The sequence below is a fragment of the Babylonia areolata genome, chromosome 3 (genome assembly GCF_041734735.1).
Source record: "Babylonia areolata isolate BAREFJ2019XMU chromosome 3, ASM4173473v1, whole genome shotgun sequence".
Classification (NCBI taxonomy): Eukaryota; Metazoa; Mollusca; class Gastropoda; order Neogastropoda; family Buccinidae; genus Babylonia; species Babylonia areolata.
In genome coordinates, this window is record NC_134878.1 from 25958440 (window position 1) to 25963967 (window position 5528).

At 45.3% G+C, this 5528-nt stretch overlaps 1 long non-coding RNA gene across 2 annotated transcripts; it reads right to left on the bottom strand.

The window, feature by feature from the left end:
• Positions 1-456: 456 nt before the first annotated feature.
• Positions 457-4041, bottom strand: LOC143280527 (uncharacterized). Of its 2 annotated transcripts, none has more exons than XR_013055022.1 (3): positions 3907-4041; positions 2995-3106; positions 457-2455 (listed from the first exon to the last, which is right to left on the bottom strand). It is a non-coding gene; the product is annotated as an uncharacterized LOC143280527 (long non-coding RNA). The 2 variants fall into 2 exon arrangements; XR_013055023.1 differs by having other exon boundaries at positions 2995-3234; positions 3907-3997.
• Positions 4042-5528: the final 1487 nt, after the last annotated feature.

Consider the following 5528-nt stretch of genomic DNA (forward strand, 5'->3'; position numbering starts at 1 on the left):
CTCCAGACGAAACGCTTTCTCAGAGTGGTGACACAGTGGAACAGTCTCCCAGACTCCATGGTCCTGGCGCCGTCTGTCAACGCCTTCAAGAGCCGCCTGTATAAGCATTGGAGGGACCTACCTGGTCTGTACAACCCGTCTTGCCAGAGTAACTGATTTGGTTTAGCCGCGCTCGCCACGCATGCAACCAATTCAGTGACAGCTTTGAAGCACGAACAGGCCTCGGGAGAGGCCTAAATCGTCGATCGTCAAAGTCAAAGGTAGACATTACAAGAAACAGTACAGACAAAATATTTAAACAGTATTCCAGAACAAATCTCAGAAAGTTTACATTTAGTAACAGAGCAACAAATTATTGGAACAAATTAACAAACAATATCAAACGTGCACCTAGCATAAATACTTTCAAGAACCTCATAGATAAACACGAGTTATTGACAAAAACGAAATATGACTTTGATGGATAAAATGACTGAGCTGAGTAGTCAACGACCTGACCAACAATGTAAAGGAGTAAATCTGAAGGGGCATAAAAAGCCAAAAATGGCTAAGCTGTATAAAACAACGCCCCAAATCCTTATCCTGATCCTGAGTTCTAGTTACTGTGAATCTATTGGCGTTGTGCATATCAGCCTTTTCGGTGGTTGAGAGTTCCTTGTTACTTCATCAATCCTCATGATTTTTTGTGGGTCTGTGCTGGTCCCGTGGGCTGTCATCCCAGGGCGACGTCTGTCTTAGACGTGTGCACGTTTGTTTTGCCAAGCAGCTGGTCGTTGAGGCGATTGTGATTCATGTAGAACGTTTCAGTGGATGTGTTTTGTGCTCTGGATCATATTGTGACTTGTGAATTTGGGAGTGAATTGGTTGGCATTGTTGAATTCAAGGTTCTTTCCTTTTGATGATGTTCGTGTCGGGCACTGACAGAACTGAACTAAGGAAATGCCTCTGGTCCTACAACTCAGAACCCATCAAGTGAGGGCGACACAGAAAACACTGAAAACACAGCGGAATCAATGGCCACCCACAGGAAAGACAACTCTCACATGAGGGTGCAATCCAACTGGGCCAAAAGTCCCAAACCCCAAACTAACATCCATGTACAATAGAACCTAACTAAGGAAGCACCTCTGGTCCTATGACCAGAATCCATTAACTGAGGATAAATGGCAACGCAAACAAAAAGACTAATGAGTAGTGACAGGGACAGTGCTTCACTTGGGTGTGTTGGAGAACTGTCAGAATCAGCTCACAGCTGTGTGGTGCTCACCGTCTGCCCAGGCTGTGGGTCCCCCCCTCCTCCCTGTGGGGACCCGCCGGTCAGTCCACAGGTCAGAGGACCACGGCAGCAATTCCACACGGTGCGCACGTGCCTGCCCAGCAGCCAGCAGCAGGGCACAAAGACGGCTTTCAGTATCAACAGCAACCTCCCTGCCGCCCATAACATTGCCCACTTATTGAACGGAATTCGCATGTATTTGTAGTTATTGAAAAAGGAGACTAAACCGAAAGTAAAGGAAACTGCTCCTGCCGCCAGTGCGTACCATGGAAACCTGTCTCGTTGTGAGTTGTTCCCGTGGCTGTGCCCTGGTGTTCTGGCAAGGTTGTTGTCAGTGTGGACAGTTGGACCACTTTGTTCAGATGTGCCCATGTTCACGGCATGGTTTGTGTCTGCACTGCCTCCAGAGACAGTGTGAGAAACGGGAGCAGAAACTGAGTGGACACAGACACCTGGGCGAGAGCCACTTCCCCGTGTGAAAAATGCAATCAGCAATAAAAGACAGGCCACGAAAACAAGGCAGTGAGGAACAATGAACTCAGCAACGTACAGTGATCTGTAATTATCTGGATCTATATTTAGATAGATAGAATCTTTCCGGCAGGGTTCGCTGTCATCACTTAGAAACCTGAAATAGAAGACAGGGATTATAACCACAAACCCATACAATGTCGATGACACAAGCAACACCACAGCCACTACCATGTGATTTTGACTCCTCAGAGTCACAAATCGCTGCAGCCTTAAACCTTCAAGCACGATGACAGTACCCACTAACAGATTGACGATAGGCTGAAACATGGCAAAGGTCAGCTTTAAAGTCAAAAACCCTTCACAACTAAAATCTGACTCCTTTCGCTGTTGTACAGTTTCAAAATTTCTTTCTCCTTCTTCAATGATAATAATGCGCCTGTGAACCATCACTGCAGATCCCAAAGCATCATAGACCATCAACACACAGCTTGGCAGCATGACTAACAGTTCCGGTGAGCCAGTCCTAACTGCTGGCTGTTTGACGTACTGGCAAAGTACGTTGACAATGACTACACCATTGAGGATACAGGCCAGGATGATGAACGTGATCCCACAGCCGATGACAGCCGTAGAGTCAAAGTAGCAGTCGACAAAATAGCAGTCGTCATCAGCGATGTTGACAATGGGGCGTGTGGTCGTACTCATCTGAAACCCAATGCCAGATAGTTTATGGTCTGAAACAGTCTGACACAGTATTATCTTTTTACTCCATTCCGTGACTGTAAGGTTTTAGAGCCTGTTGCAGTTTATACCCCACCCCACCCCAACCTCCAATGTATGGTACAAATAACATGAAACTTCTTTTTTTCTTCATCTGAAAGGAAGTGCTTAAGCTAATACAAGTTACGTGCCATTTTTTTTTCCATTTATTTACAGCTTAACACCATAGACACATGATTAAACTTGATGGAGAAATGTTTTGTTGTTTTTTGTTTTGTTTTAGATTTGATAATACGGTATACAACTCGCACTATACTGACTTTTATTTCCGACCAAGATCATAGTAAACATCCAAAGAGAGCAAGATGAATGAGCAACTGACAGTAGGATACGTGTGTAGAGTATATATTCATTCATAAATACATATCAATGTGCCGTCCATTTTCGTGCCTGACAATTTATTTGTTGCTGCCTTGTTCTGCCAGAATTTCTCTCTCTCTCTCTCTCTCTCTCTGTATGTTTACCTTGTGCCACAATCACAGAACCAGGTGATCAGTGTCTGACGTCACTGTTCAGTCGTCACCACAGCTTCAGGCTGAAAGGGGCAGTGCTTTCCCTCAGTCTTGACACTGATACCTGTCGGAACACGTCACACAACCATCGTCACAGGGCGTCAGTGGATTACCTTGTTCGTGGCATCGGCGCTGTGGTCAGTTAATTCACGTCACCGACTGAGGCGCTGTATACTTATTCCTCCTCCTCCTCTACGAAACACACACACACAGGCGCGCGCTAGTACTGATCTACGCCCATCTCGCAGTCCAATGCATTTGCCGCCTGTTGGTGCTAACACCACGGAGACGGAACAGTGTATGAAAGAGGTGAGCAGTCCAACCTTGCATCGCAAAGTGGACAGGACACAGAGAGTAAGTGAGAGGCCGAGAGAGGCGGGGGAATAGATCACAGACTTATAATGTATTTATCTATATACATCCGTGGGAACAGACAGAAAGAAAAGAACTAAAAATGAAGGAAAGAATAAAGGAGTCATGAACAACTTCCTGTTCCACCAGTTTGACGACAGACTTGCCGTGCATGAAGTACACGCTCAGCAACTAACTAAACAGTAAGACAGGCTACCCCAAAACAGACTACCCCCTACCCTCTGTGTGTGTATGTGTGTGTGTGAGCGTATGTGTACTAACATGTGTGTGTCTGTGTGTATATAAAACCACTGAAGAAACGAAGTAACTGAATAAAAATGCCAAAACAACATCAACACCCCGACGTCAATTCTATATAATACCTGTCCACACGAAAACAGTTTCACGGAACAGACAGGAAGCAAGAAAACACCTGGTCATTGCAGCCCTGTACATAGGTATACGTGACTCAGATGAGCTGACTGTTTGACAATAATAATTCAAAACACTTACCGCACACTTTACTGTTGATCACTTTGTCTTCAGTGTTTTATTTCCTTGGAACTCAGGCCCTATCCCACGACCACCAGCAATGGAGAATGTTGGCGAAACGTTCAGCAGTGCAGCGCCCTCACAACCACTGAAAACAGGTTACTGGACCAGCAACAGTGTCAGTATTTACCTCGGCAAGCCGGATCCCCTGCACCCCTCCTCCCCGCCCTCCCCCCTCCCTATTATTTATTCCTCTGTGAATATAAAACCTATTGTTAAGCGGTTGTGTGGTGTGCCTTCGAGCACGTCGTGCGGGCTGAATAACGATATGAGAACCGAAACAAATTTGAGCACCTCAACTGGAAACTTCATTATTTCGGAAGCTACAACACAGAAATGTATGAACAGGATTTCGGTAAGCGGGACAAGCACGAAAGGAATCATCATGCCATGTGCCCAAATAACTGACAATGCAAAACAAACCAAATTACGCCCCTGTTCTAGAAATCAAAGAAATAAACAGCAAGGTGCATTTTCAGTCCTACTCTGCATGGTTATGATTTTTGTGTAGCATTATTCTGTGTGCAGACACATAGATGCACTGCATACCAAGTTTCGTGTGCAGACTAGAATCAATTATGATTTTAAAAAGAACAACACAGTACACTGTGATGAGTCTACGTATGTCAGGGTGACAAACCACAAAATTTTCCTTGTCTTGTTTGAACTATCATGAGTCATGTATTATAGTCCTACTAGTACTACTACTACTACTACTGCTGCTGCTACAACACACACACATATATACACACACACATGGCACACACACACACACACACATGACAGGCGAAATAAACAAAACGGTCATACACGTAAAACGTTCCACACCTGAGTGTGTATGTGTGCGTGTCTGAAATCTGATTGAATATCACAGGAAACGAATGATGAGCGCCCAATGGAAGCCGTCAGTCGGCTCTACCCCAGGTAGGCAGCCTGTTGTGGCAAATGACTCCGTGTTTGTAAAGCACTTTGAGCTTGGTCTCCGACCGAGGATAGGTGCTGTATAAATATCCATATCATCACCTAGCACACAAAAGTCATGCAGAGTATAAACTGAAATTTAGTGAAGAGGAGGAGATTCATCAAATTTCACTCCAAGATGGACAGAACAATGATAAACTGTAACACTAAATGTTCTTTTGTCAGGTAGGCCTATACCTGCATGTACGTTGAGCACCCTGCCCAAGTTACCAGCAACCGATGTGCCCAAGTCAGTTGGCAACACTGTAGACAACCTTCCCATTCCCTAAAGGCCTCAATGGCTCTATTCCAGTTCCTGTAGACAACCTCCCCATTTCCTGAAGGCCTCAATGGCTCTATTCCAGTTCCTGTAGACAACCTCCCCATTTCCTGAAGGCCTCAATGGCTCTATTCCAGTTCCTGTAGACAACCTCCCCATTTCCTGAAGGCCTCAATGGCTCTATTCCAGTTCCTGTAGACAACCTTCCCATTCCCTGAAGGCCTCAATGGGTCTATTCCAGTTCCTGTAGACAACCTCCCCATTCCCTAAAGGCCTCAATGGCTCTATTCCAGTTCCTGTAGACATCCTTCCCATTCCCTGAAGGCCTCAATGGCTCTATTCC